Source organism: Halichoerus grypus, chromosome 8 (genome assembly GCF_964656455.1).
Source record: "Halichoerus grypus chromosome 8, mHalGry1.hap1.1, whole genome shotgun sequence".
NCBI classification, from domain to species: Eukaryota; Metazoa; Chordata; class Mammalia; order Carnivora; family Phocidae; genus Halichoerus; species Halichoerus grypus.
Window position 1 is genome coordinate 34,411,981 of NC_135719.1, and position 14,975 is coordinate 34,426,955.

At 41.6% G+C, this 14,975-nt stretch overlaps 1 protein-coding gene across 1 annotated transcript in view; it reads right to left on the reverse strand.

The window, feature by feature from the left end:
• OCA2 (OCA2 melanosomal transmembrane protein) overlaps positions 1-14,975 on the reverse strand; it is a 516,129-nt gene that overhangs the window by 362,136 nt on the left and 139,018 nt on the right. The window lies entirely within an intron of this gene.

The following is a 14,975-nucleotide window of genomic DNA, read 5'->3' on the forward strand; positions in this document are numbered from 1 at the left end:
CATGGGGCTGTGAAGTGTGAGGTGGATGCTGGAACATGGGGCTGTGAGGTGTGATGGGAGTGTGAGGTGGATGCTGGAACACAGGGGTTTGTGAGGTGGATGCTAGAACATGGGGCTGTGAGGTGGATGCTGGAACATGGGGCTGTGAGGTGTGATGGGGGTGTGAGGTGGATGCTGGAACACAGGGGTTTGTGAGGTGGATGCTAGAACATGGGGCTGTGTGGTGGATGCTGGAACACAGGGCTGTGAGGTGTGAGGTGGATGCTGGAACATGGGGCTGTGAGGTGTGATGGGGGTGTGAGGTGTGAGGTGGATGCTGGAACACAGGGGTTTGTGAGGTGGATGCTAGAACATGGGGCTGTGAGGTGGATGCTGGAACACAGGGCTGTGAGGTGTGATGGGGGTGTGAGGTGGATGCTGAAACACAGGGCTGTGAGGTGTGGTGAGGTGGATGCTGCAACATGGGGTTGTGAGGTGTGATGGGGGTGTGAGGTGTGAGGTGGATGCTGGAACACAGGGGTTTGTGAGGTGGATGCTAGAACATGGGGCTGTGAGGTGGATGCTGAAACACAGGGCTGTGAGGTGTGGTGAGGTGGATGCTGCAACATGGGGCTGTGAGGTGTGATGGGGGTGTGAGGTGTGAGGTGGATGCTGGAACACAGGGGTTTGTGAGGTGGATGCTAGAACATGGGGCTGTGAGGTGGATGCTGGAATACAGGGCTGTGAGGTGTGATGGGGGTGTGAGGTGGATGCTGAAACACAGGGCTGTGAGGTGTGGTGAGGTGGATGCTGCAACATGGGGCTGTGAGGTGAGAGGTAGATGCTGGAACATGGGGCTGTGAAGTGTGAGGGAGACGCTGTGGAATGGGGGCTTTTAGGCAATGCCACCCTGCGTAGGTTCCCTGTAGGCCTGTGGGCTTCCTCACAGTGCCCTCCCAAGGTGAGAGGTGTTGTGTGTGGTCCCCATCTCACACTGGTTCACAATGTGAATGAGGGACAGAGAATTCCCACTCAAAGGTTGTAGCTCCTGGATTGGACCAGGAGGCTGAAAAGGGTGAGAACTTTAGGGCATCTTGGGAGAAGGTAGTATATTTGGGTGCAGAGGCAAACACTATGGCTGGTGGGTGAACTGGGGTGGATTGTGTTATATGTCCCCAGTCATCACCCCTGACCCCAGGCCCCCACCCTGCTTTGGCAGATAGCATGTGAGCAGATGGAAGCAATCTACTGCCTAGCACCCTGTCTCCAATACTTACTTTTTTCTGCCCTTATGTGTATGTTGTCAGTCCTGGCTGTTTGTTCTTGCTGATATTTTACCATTATTGTTATGTATATGATGTATTCCCTTTGCAAGGCCCATCATGCATTATGTGACCCAAGGAGAATGTATATGTACAAATCATATATTTTCTCTTTAGGTATTACCCAAATAGTACTGAGTTAATTTTCTGGCATGGCTTATGTTACACAAAATTATAGATCCTGGAGTTTAAAGGCACCTCAAGATGTCATCTGGCACAGTCTTCAAGCATATAAAACATACGGACTCTGATTTTAGAACTTAAACAAGGTCCCAGAGTTATGGGCTGTGAACATGTGGTCATGCCAAGGTCAGCCCAATCACCAATTGATCCTGTGTTGCCTAGGAAGACAGACTTTCTTCTCAAAAAGGAAAAAAAGAATAATTGTGTCACTGAATTTTCAGTGCTACGTTCATAAGGTACAAATTCCTATTGCATATTCCAAATATTTCTGCTAAGAAACTACAGAAGCTTGGCTACCACAGTGAAAGAAAATATGCCAGTTGTTAACTCTTCTACCTTTGGAGAATCACAATAGGTGGCCACAACTCCACAAATCCATTTAGAGAATTAGGATGTTACCAAAAACTTTTTTCATGTGACTATATCTTAAAGGTTGAAATAAAGATTAGAAAAATACATTCTGTTTGAAGTTTCCCACAACTTCCTTGCAACATTCTTCCAAAATGACTGCTCTTTGGCCACACATCATCAAATGGACATTACTCCCAGGGCAGGATGAAAATACCATGTTAGGTATGTCCATTTCCTTTTTCCCAACTCTAAAAGAAGCCAGGTGTACACAGGTGATCTCAATTGTTCACACCATCTTCCCATCCTGTCCCCTTGTCTTGGAGGACAGGCAGTGCTACAGAGTTGATCTGGAATCAGAAATGCCAACACAGCCCAGCTGGGGTGGGGCCTGCACCCTGTTCTGCCTCAGAGATGCATGAACACACCTGAGCTGGGGATTTTTATTTAGCAACATACAGCCACCTGCCAAATGAGACTAAGGTGGGAACACAACACTTGCTCTTGAAAAGAAAGTGGGTTTACTGAATCTTGTGTGAAGTATCCATGATGCTCAAACCTCAAAAGCAGTGATGGGACTGACTCCAGCGAGGTGGCAGCCCCCTGAACAAGGGGCAACAAAAAGTGTCTTGATGATTCCAGCCAGCCCCATGCTTCAGGCACAACTATCTGCCTCTTCTGTACACGGGAGACTCTGGAAAGGAGGAAAAGTCATGAGGGCATCAAGTAGCATGTGGGATGCGTGGGAAGAAGAGCAGACACCCTCATTGTCAGGCCCACCCAAGCCTATGAGGATGGTTCTGTCACCCTGAGAAGCTCTGAAATCACATGTCCTTCCTGGCTCACTCTGGCCCAGGAACACCAGGTAAGGCCCACAGGACCCAGGCCATCACCCCCTTCACCCCACACTGTCCAGCAAGCACACCCCCTTCCATTCTTTTCAGAATCTCTTAAGCAACCTTCTCCCCTTGACAAAAAGAAATGGTTCACATAGACATTTGCAGAACAGCATGCATGAGCTTGGAGAAAACTCTAGAACAGTGATGGATGCTGGAAATTCCCTCTGATGGCAGTGCCAATACATAAGAACTGGGAACAGCCAGTGTTTCCCCAAGGCAGGACCCCAGCTCAGCAAGAGTCATGAGATTCTCTCTAGTTATGAGAGAATCAGACTCAACAGGCTCTGGCACTGAGGGTAGATTGCACCACCCCTTCCAGTAGGGGCCTGACTGCTCTACATCTTCAGCTGGCCTCTTAATGCCTGCACAGCCACAATGCCAGCAGGCCTCTCCTCACTGTGGTTCCTCAATAACCCAGGCTTCTTCACACATGCCATCACTGAGGCAAGAAGGGGGTGTTGCTCTGCTGATAACCCAACCGCCAGGCACAAGGCAAGACCACACCTGACCACAGAGGGGAGGGTAGTCAGCCCACCATGCACGGAGTACCTTCACATCATGGGACAGAAGGATGCAGGCCCACCACCTATATAAAATGGCCACATCCTCTTCCTAAGAGACAAGGGAGGGTGGAAAGAAGACCCACCGGGCAGGCATTGCCACCGATAACAGTATCAGAACAAACATAGATGCAAGCCTGGCCCTGGCCTAGTAGGGGAGCTGTTATGACCTGAGTTACAAGGAAACACAGAAATATAATTCAGTGGAACCAGGAAAATAACACATGAACAAAATGAGAAATTTAACAAATGAATAAGAAATCATAAAAAAGAACCAAACAAATTCTGGAGCTGAAGAATTTAATGAATGAAATGAAAAATGCAACAAGAGAGCATCAGCAGCAAAGTAGATCAGGTGAAAGATAAAATAAGTGACCTAGTGAACAGAAACTTTGAAATGACCCAGTCAGAGAAGAACACAGAGAAAAGAATGAAAAAGAGCAAAGAAAGCCTACATGATCTATGAACCTCCCCCAAATGTTCATAACTGGGGGTTCCAGAAGAAGAAAGAGAAGGGAGGAAAAAGTTTATTTAAAGAAATAATAGCTGAGAGCATCCCAAACCTGGGGAGACATGGACATCTCAATGCAAAAGAACTCCAAGACACATTATAATGAAACTGTCAAAATTCAAAGATTTAAAGAGAATCCTAAAAGCTGTGAGAGAAAAAAAAGATTGTAACCTACAAAGGATCCCCCTTAGACTTTCAGAGGATCTCTCAGCAGAAACCCTGAAGGCCCGGAGAGAGTATAATGACATATTTAAAGTGTTAAAAAATATGAAAGAGAAACAAAAGCCAAAACAAAAGCTGAAGGAGTTCATCACTACTAGACCTGCCTTGCAAGAAATGCTGAAAACAGTTCTTCAATAACAACAAAAAACAACCTGATTTTATATGCAACTAAGGAATCATTGAACACTACATTCAAAACTAATGATGTACTACATATGTTGGCTAATTGAACATTTAAAAAAAAACTGATTTTAAAATGGGCAGAGGAGCTGAACAGACATTTCTCCAAAGAAGACATACAAATGGCCAAGAGGTACCTGGAAAAGTATGTTCAATATCACTAATCATCTGTGAAATGCAAATCAAAACCACCTTACACATTTTAGGGAACTCCTGTGCACTGTTGGTGGGAATGTAAATTGGTTCAGTCACTGTGGAAAAATAGTACGGAAGATCCACAAAAAATACAAATAGAACTATTACAGGATCCAGCAATTCCACTTCTGAGTATATATCTAAAAGAAATAAAAATAGGATCTCAAAAAGATATTTGCACCCCCATGTTTATTGCAGCATTATTCACAATGGCCAAAATATGGAAACAACCTAACCATCCATTAAAGGATAAAAGATAAAGAAGATGTGGTGTGTGTGTGTGTGTGTGTGTGTGATGGAATATTATCCAGCCATGATAAAAATGGAAATCCTGCCATTTATGACAACATGGATGGACCCTGAGGACATTATGCTAATGAGATAAGTCAGGCAGAGAAAGACAAATTACTGTATGATCTCACTTATACGTGGAATCTAAAAAAGCCAAACTTGTAGAAAAAGAGTAAAATGGTGGTTACCAAGGTCTGGGGGATGGGGAACTTGGGGAGATGTTTGAGGGTACAATCTTGGATCTAGAGGATAAATACATTTTGGAGACCTAATTAATGCATAGCATAGTGATTATAGTCAACAATAATGTATTATAAACTTCAAAGTTGCTAAGAGACTAGATCTTAATTGTTCTCACCACATAAAAGAATTGATAATTATGTAACTGTGATAGAGTTAAAGCTACAGTGGTAATCATATTACAATATATAAATGTATCAAGTCAACATGTTATACACTTTAAACTTACGCAATGATGAATGTCAATTAAATCTCAATTTAAAAAAAAATCTGTGCATTCTAGACCTTGGGTGCTCTAAAAATGGCAAAAATAAAAAAGAAAGAAAAAAGTATTCTGTAAAATACCAAAGCAGAATCTTTTACACATTGTCAGCAAATAAAATAACTTTCAAGAGAAACAACAAAAATGTACCATATTATCAAGAGACTTGCCCAAGCTAGACCATAAAAGCAGACCTGATGGGGGAGAGAAACACCCCACCATTCCCACCACTCTCTCTACCCCGGGCAGATCTGCCCTGATGCCACCTGCCCCTTGAGGCTCCCATCTCTCCCCAGGGTGGGATCAGGTCCCAAAGCACCAGGAGAAGGCCCAGGCCACTCCATATCCTCAGGTGGTAAAGGAAAGGAGATGAGCCAGTTCCTGTCCTCAGTGTGATGGCCTGGCATAGCAGTGCCTCCCGCACCCTGACTCTGGGCTCTTTCTCCTAGAGGAGGTCATGTGGGACAGGAATGGAACTCCAGCAAGGACTTGGGTGTGCACACTCCCTGTGTGGTCAGGATTCGTCTGCTCCCAATCCTGGGGGTACCTAGGCCTCTGGGGAACCAAATCTCCAAACTGTCAGACTCTCCAACCCCTGCCTCAGCACAGCCCAGTCATGGCACCAGAGGTGAGCCAGTGACATGAAGACGAAGTGGCACTGGGACCTATCTTGTGCATACACTCAACACACATTCAGTCTCACATTCATGTACCACACACACAATCACACACCCTCACTAACTCAAACACACACACACACACAGTCTTGTACACTCAAACACATCCACTCACAGTCTCACACTCACTTCTAGTCTCGCACACTCACACAGCATCAACAGTCTCACATACCCACACTTGTACACACAGACACACTCCACAGCCTCCTCACACTCTCACTCACACATAGTCTCACACATGCACACACACTCACCCCAAATGTCCTTCCAGTTGATCCCTCCAGCTCACAGCAGCCAGGTCTTTTGATTACAGACAAAGTCCTGACTGATCAAACTGGGTGATAAGGCAAGCCCCTGCCTATGAACTTCAGCTTTCTTCCCGTATATATACAAGGGCAGTCCACCCCCTGCATCACCCACATGTGCAAGACATTAGGGTCAAGAGGCAGCTGGGCTGGGGCACCTACTCTCAGCTGTGTACTAAAGCTCAGCAACCTCCACTCACCCTCCTCAGAGGAGGAGCTTGGCCATGGAAGAACATGGGTTCAGTCCTGCCTCTCCCACTTACCACAGCTGAGACCGGCATCAAGTTGTCCTCTCCATGGTTTCTCTAGCTATAAAACAGGAATGTTACACCTCCCTCATGGAGACCTACTATGTTAGTTTCCTAGGGCTGCTGTCACAATGTAGGTGGCTTAAAATAGCACAGATCTATTCTCTTATACTTTGATAGGTCAGAAACCCAACATAGTCAGCAGGGCAGTGTCCCTTCTAGTGCTCTATGGAAGAATCCATCTCCTCACCTATTCCAGCTTCTAAAGGCTGCCCATATTCCATTACCAGTGCCTGTCTTTTCCATTCTCAAACCCATCAACAGTGGGTCAAAAGTCCTCACATCACCTATTACCCTTATTCCATAGTTATGGCTCCCTCTAACCACAGCTGGGAAAGGTTCTCCACTTTCAGGCAATTGGGCCCACCTGGATAATCCAGGATAATCTCCCAAAGTCTAATTTAATCACATCTGCAAAGTTTCTTCTGCCTTACAAGGTCACATATTCACAGGTTCTAGAAATTAGGACATGAATGTCTGGAGTGGGGGTGGGGGAGCTATTCAACCTACCATATCTTTTTGCAATTAAATAATATAACATTTGCAAACACAAAACAGGACAATGATGGGTGCATAATATATATTCATTCACCCCTTATGTAGCTTTTCCTGCTCTGGCTGCAAATGTTTCCCTGCTCCTTGACAAGCAATGCAGCCTAGGGAGAAGCATGGATTCCAAAGACAGTCCCCTACTTCATCTTTACCAGCTCAGTGACTTTGAGCAAGCAATTTAACTTGAGCTTCAATTTCTTCACCTATAAAATGGGGATAATAATAAAGCCCACCTTGTGGGATTATGGTGGGAGTCCTATTAATACACACAAAATTTTCAGAACTGTGCCTGTCTCTCCACTATTGCTGAGTACCAAAAGCATAATTATTTTCTTTTAAGTCAAAACCCTCAGGTTATGCCCTGGCTTCCTTTGTCTCCACACCCGCCCCCCCCACCCCCCGCCCAGAACACTTCCAACACTAGATTACTAAATTACTAGATTTGTAGACAAATCTACATAATACTGGAATTTTTTGTAAGGAATTGCTCTAAGAAACCTTGAAATATCAAGTTTTGAGCTTGTCAGAAGAAATGTAGGCAGCATGGCCAAGTGTGTTTGGAAGAACTATGCCCCATCCCAACTCCTTCGATTATAAAAATGTCTTTGCAATTCAGCACTTTTGTCTGTTAAGTAAAGGGCTTGTATTACATAATCCACCAGCTCTCTTACAGTTCTGAAGTTTCTGATTTCAAAGAAGAAAAAGCACCTCTGTAACAAGGTAATGGAGCCTGCTAGACAAAGTCTGCCAGATGCTACTAAAAGCAATATGTTCTGTGAATCACAATACTAACTTCTCAGCAATAAGAAAAGACTTGCAGACAAAGGGAAATGAATTACAGGGCAGAGCAATTGGCCACAGCTATAATTTAAATTTCAGCCTTGCAAAATACAATAACCAAAATTAGGAAGGCTTGACTTGGAGGTTTCCATTGAAAATGGCACTGTGGTATGTACATTGCATTGTGAAATACAGCATCTTGCCTCTCTCCAAATGCACTTCCCATTTCTGGAAATTAGAGACCCCCTGGAAGAGTAAAGGTGTTCTCTATTCATCTGTTTTGAATTTCATTTCACAGTTAATTTTTAAACCAAATGCTTTATGAGCTCCTAGATTAAATATGAAAGGACCCAGGGCAATGACACATGATCTTACACAAAGGCTGCATCATTTTGTTTCAATTAGATAAAGTGAGTGAAAAGGAAAGAAAAGCCTGCTTGTTTCCAGAAGAAAGGAACCTGTGGTGGCAATCCTTCCTAAAACATAATTCCAGGCATTGAATGGAGGGCACATGGGGGAAAAGTGTTATTTCCTTTATATTGTGAAATATTTGTCATTAAGTTTGTGTCACACTGTTTTAATATGATTTTATACAGTATAAGGGCATAAAAGCCTTAGCTGTGATGATAGAATTTTTAGAATGCTGCTTTGGGAAATCTCCTAAAGCCCTATTAGAGATGCAAAGTTCAAGAATTAGGAAGATTGGTCCAATTTTGTTCTTTGGGGCTTTCAACAAGAGCTACTTTACAAGCATGAGAAATACAACTCCAAATCTTCAGGTAAGAAAGTGCCAATCAGGATTATCTGTAGGGAAAGAAGTTTAAATAACCTAAGAAATTTCCTGAAATGATTTCATCCCATCAAGCTATTAAAAAGCTGAAGAAAACCTTGGCCAATGCTTCATTCCCACACAGTCACTCAGGGGTCAAAGGTGGATGGTGCCCTGTTCCCAGGAGCCAGGTTAGACAAGACCCAGGTGGGACCTTGGTACCTAGTCATATACCTAAAGACACTCTGGAAACATTTTTGTTTAATAAATATTTATTGAGCACTTACTCTGTGCAAGGTGCTGTATGAGGCACCAGGAACCAACACAGAACAAAACTGCAGACAACATACAGCCCACATAATGAGTGAATTAGATGGCACAATAGAAAGTGATAAGTATGACACAGCTACAGCAGAGCAGGCCTAGAGGGATCAAGGAGGGTACAGCATGCAAGGAGAGTAGCTGGCAGCAGCAGAGAGAGGGCAGATGGGCAGATCTGCAGGCCACCCCAAGACTCACTGTCCCTGAATGAGGGTGCAGATGGCAGAAGCATGGCCTGAGCATGCCTGTCTACAGAGTCTAGAGACCTTAGGTTCTAGGAAAACAGCTCTACCCCAAGACTTAAGACAACTTCTGAGTCCTCACCTAAGGCAAACTCCACCCATAGAGTAGACTCCTACAGTAGATCCTAGAGTAGACTCCTAGTAGATCCTGGTGCCTACAATGTTGACTCTGCTTCCAGAAAGCCCACAGGGCTGGGTATGCATCCAGCTCTCTGCTCATACTGTGCAGATGCCCCAGTGGGATTCTGGAAGCACAAGAGTTTCAGAAACACAGGTCAAGCATACCATTTTCCTAACACCTCTGTAACATCCTCTACTTTCTTTTTTTCTTTTTTTAGTAGCACATGTTTTATTTTTTATTTAAGTTCAATTAGCCAAGATATAGTACATCATTGGTTTTATTTTTAAGATTTTATTTATTTATTTGAAAGAGAGAGAACAAGGCGGGGAGGGGTAGAGGGAGAGGAAGAAGGAGGCTCCACGCTGAGCAGGGGGTCCGATCCAGGGCTCAATCCCCGGACCCTGGGATTATGATCTGAGCTGAAGGCAGCCACCTAACCAACTAAGCCACCCAGGTGCCCCCCATTGGTTTTTTATGTGATGTTCAATGATTCATCAGTTCAGTATAACACCCAATGCTCATCACATCACATGATCCTCCACCTTCTATATCAAATTACAGACAGAACAAAACTGCAGTTTTGGAGTTTCACAAGTTATTGCTTGGCCTAAGAATATACAGTTTCTATTTACAAGTTACATTAGTGTTATAAAACAGGGGGGAAATCTTATTACTTCAAGCCCATGGAATATTCACCAAAATAGACCATAAACCTGGGGCATAAATCATTTTTTTTATAAGGAACTGAAGTCATATAGAGTAAGTTCTCTGACCATAAGTGAATCAAACTATAATTCAGTAACAGAAAAACAAGAAAATCTCCAAGCATTTGGAAATTAAAGAACACACTTCTAAATAATCTATGGGTCAAAGAGGGAGTTTCAAAGGGAGATATTTTAGAAATAAAATAAAAAATAGAACTAAGTGAAATTGAAAATACAACCTATCAGAATTTGTAGGATGCAGCCAAAGAAGTGCAGAGAGGGAAGGTTATACCAATAAATACTCACATTAGAAAAGAAAGATTTTTTTCTGGTATTCAAGGCTGTTCCAAAATTCTAAAATAAGTGAGTGTAATCTACCATATCAAACAGCTAAGGAAGAAAATCAATTAACACAAAAAAAGTCACTGCAAAAATTCAATACCCAATTATGGCAAAAACTCTCAGTATACCAGGAAAAGAAAGCAATTTTCTCAATCTCATAAACACCATCTACAAAACCTACAGCTAACATCATACTTAATGGTGAAAGACTGAATGCTTTCCCTTTAGCATCAGAAACAGACAAGGCTATCCACTCTCACTACTCTTGTTTCTGCTGCTGCAATAAAGCAAGAAAATTAAAGGCATACAGATTTGAAAAGAAAAAAAAAACTGTTCCTATTGCAAATGACATGATTATATACATAGAAGATACCACAGAATCTATAAAACACCTCCAAGAACTAATAAGTAAAAATATTATTAGTATTATTATTAACAATAAAGTAACGGACACAAGATCAACATACAAAAATCAATTGCATTTATATATGTTAACAATGAAAAAAATAAAAATTAAAATAAAAACACAATGCCATTTATAACTGCCCCCCAAAATAGAGGAAATACTTGGGTGTAAATTTAACAAAATATGTACACAATCTGTATGATGAAAAATTATAAAAGAAATCAGAGACCTAAATACATGAAGAAACACAGAATGTTCATGGACTAGAAGGCCTTTCTAAAATATATATGGAGAGAAAAAGGCCATAGAATAGTCAATACAATTTTGAAAATAAAAGTGAGAGGAATCATTAACCTCAGTGTCAGGACTTATGATATATCTGTAGTAATCAAGGTGCCATGGTATTGGTGGAAGAATACACACATAGATCAATGAAACAGAATAGAAAATTTAAAAATATATCCACAAAAATATGTCCAATTAATTTTTTTTTAAAGATTTTATTTATTTATTTGACAGAGAGAGAGATAGCGAGAGCAGGAACACAAGCAGGGGGAGTGGGAGAGGGGAAGCAGGCTTCCCGCCAAGCAGGGAGCCTGATGCGGGACTCGATCCCAGGACCCTAGGATCATGACCTGAGCCGAAGGCAGACGCTTAACGACTGAGCCACCCAGGCGCCCCATGTCCAATTAATTTTTAACAAAGGAGCAAAAGCAATTCAAAAAACAGTGCTGGAGGTCCATATGCTTAAAAAATGGTCCACAGATTAAAAAATTAATCTCCCCTAAACTTCTCACCTTAAACAGTGGCTAACTCAAAATGGATCATAGACTGAAATGTAAAAAGTAAGACAATATAAATTTTAGGAAAAGATCTTTGGGTCTAGGCAAAGAGTTCTTAAACTTGACATCAAAATCACAATCTATGAAAGAAAACATTTGTAAATTGAACTAAGAGAAACTATTTGAAAACTACATAACCAACAAAGCCCTTATATCTAGAATACATAAAGAATATTTAAAACTCAATATTAAAACATCACTAAAAGTTTTCAAAAAATATTTTTTAAAGTTCATAGCAGCTTTATTTATGATAGCCTAACACTGAAAAAAATTATTTTAGCCTTTCAAAAGATGAATGCTTAAACACACTATTCCATTCATATCACAGAATATTATTCAGTAATAAAAAGGAACAAGCTAGTGATATATGCAACACTTTGAATGAGCCTCAAGGAAATCATGCTGAGTGAAAAAAGCCTACCTCAAAAGGACACATGCTACATTATTCCATTATAAAGCATTGGTGAAATAACCAAATTATAGTTGCCAGGCCTTAGGGATGATGGGGAAGGGGATGACTGTGGCTACAGAGGGCTATCACAGGGACTCTGTGGTGATGGTACAGTTTGAGTATCTTTACTGCAGTGGTGGTTACACAAGGCTATACACATAAGATTGCATACAGCCATACATGCAAATACACACACACACACACACACACACTCACACACACAAACATGAAATCTAAATAAGCTCTATGGATTGTACCAATGCCAACTGCTTGGTCTTGATATTATTAAATCGTAGTTGTATAGCATGTTAATATTGAGGAAGGCTGGGGAAGTATGCACAGGACTTCCCTGTACATTTCTTTGCAACCCCCTGTGAATCTGTAATTATTTCAAAACAATAACCAAAAAAAAGGTTTTTAACAGATAATGTAGCCAGTACATTATAATATTAAGCAGCAGAGGAATAATGCCTTATGCTGAGGGGCACCAGTTCACCTGACTGACTTATACAGAGTCTGAGGGTGGAGGGTGGAGTTAAGATGGTGGAGGAGTAGGGGACCCTAAGTTTGGTCCCTTGAATATAGCTAGATAGTTATCAAATCATTCTGAACATCTGCAAAATCAATCAGAGATATGAGAAAAGAAAGCCTGCAATTCTACAAGTAGAAAAGGTACCACTTTTGGGGAGGTTGGAGGTGCAGAGACTTGAATCCAGGGTAATATATCTAAGGATACAGTGGAGGGGAGGGAGCCTGCTTAAGGAGGCTACTGCAAAGTAGTATTATAAGCAGCAGGATGCAAAATTGGAACTTTTAGAAGTCTGCTATAGTGGGGGACATCCCTTTTTTAAAGGTGCTCAGGTGGCAAAGTGGGATGGAATCCTGGGTGGGAAAACATGGTCTCAGGATCCCCAGGGGTCACAAAAAGAATAGGGGGTCATGAGTGCAGCAGAGTCCCCAGGCACAAGAGGGGAGAAGCCTGCTGAAAACAGTGAGCCTAGGTGCGGGCTTTCTGCTCTGTGTTGCCATAAACTGCGAAATCCTGCATGGTTGTGTAACTGCTTTCCTGGCAGGGGTCCACCAAAAGGCAGAAGCCTGGCAAGACCCCTGCCTCCCTCCTCTGGGAGGAACATCGTGGGGTCTGCGAGGCAGGAGTCCATAAAATTTGGAGTTTTGAAACTCAGTCGCCTGCCTGAGGTAAAAACACTAGGTCACAGGCTGGGTGCACAGAGTTTGGACATAACCACAGAGACAAGAGTAATTGACTGCCTTTCTGCCAAGGCTCATTGAAGAGTAGGGGGTGTGAACTTTTACCTCCCAGTCTAGAAAGTGGGGTGCCACCATATTCATCCCACCCATCGGTGCTGAGAGCCTTCAGGGAGCAAAACAGCACCACCTAGTGGAATCCAGAGCTGCTTACACTGAGCCCACCCTCCTGGCAAAGGAGGCACAATTACAATAGTTCAAGTGCACCTGAGAATCAGTGCAACAAGACCCTCCCCCAGAAGACCAGCACGAACAACTGGATAGCACCAAGTTTACAGATCATAGAGGGCTACAAAGCTTCAGTTCTTGGGGAAAACAGTATATAGCATATGTTGTTTTTTTTTTCTTTAGTCATTCAGTATTAAATATTCAGTTATTTTCTTATTTTTTCAACTCATTTTTATTCTTTTTTAATTTTATTTTTATATATATTACATATTTTTATATTTTGTTTTTTGTTTCCTTTCATTGTATTTTATTTTAATTCATTTTATTTTTGTGTATATATATAGATATGTTTTATACATATCTATGTATATATATAAGTTTTCTTTCTTTCCTATTTTGGGAATCTAGTTTATTTTAACAAGCACACCAAAACACACCCAGGATGTAGTTTTCTGTTTTGTTCTGTTTTGTTTCTTATTTACTTTTTCCTTCTTTGTTTTTGGTTTTTTTTTTTTTCTGATTTTGGTTTGTTTTGTTGTTGTGGTGGTGGTGGTGGTGGTGGTGGTTTTCTCTTTCTAGCTTCTATTCTTTTCTGGACAAAATGACAGGACAGAGAAAGTCACCCCAAAAGAAAGAACAGGAGGTAGTACTCACTGCCAGGGATTCAATCAATATGGATATAAGTAAGATGTCTAAACTAGAATTTAAAATGATTATAAAGATACTAGCTGGAATTGAAAAAAAAAAAAAAAACATGGAAGACACTAGAGAATCTCTTATTGTAGAAATAAAAGAACTAAAATCTAGTCAGGCTGAAATTAAAAATTATATTACCAAGTTACAGTCCCAAATAGAGGCTCTAAAAAGTGAGGGTGAATGAGGCAGAAGAGTCAGTGATATAGAAGATAAAATGATGGAAAATAAGGAAGCTGAAAAGAAAAGAGAAAGAAAACTATTGGATCACAAAGGAAGCCTTAGAAAACTCAGTGATTCCATAAAGTAAAATAATATCTGGATAATGGGGCCCCAGAATATGAGGAGAGGGAAAGAGGGACAGAGGTTTATTTGAATGAATTATAGCTGAGAATTTCCTTAATCTGGGGAAGGAAACAGGCATTCAAGTCCAGGAGGCACAGAGACCCCCCCTCAATTTCAATAAAAATAGGTCAACATCTCAACATATTACAGTGAAGCCTGCAAATTTCAAAGATAAAGAGAAAATCCTGAAAGCAGCTCAGGACAAGAGGTCCTTAACCTACAAGGGTAGAATCATAAGGCTGGCAGCAGACCTGTCCACAGAGACCTGGAAGGCCAGGAAGGGCTGATATGATATATTAAAGGTGCTAAATGGGAAAAATATGCAGCCAAGAATACTTTACCTAGCAAGGTTGTCATTCAAAATACAAGGAGATAATGATGTATTATATGGTGACTAACATAATGTAATAAAATAAAATTAAAAAAAAAATACAAGGAGAGATAAAGAGTTTCCAGAACAAACAAAAACAAGGAATTCGTGAACACTAACC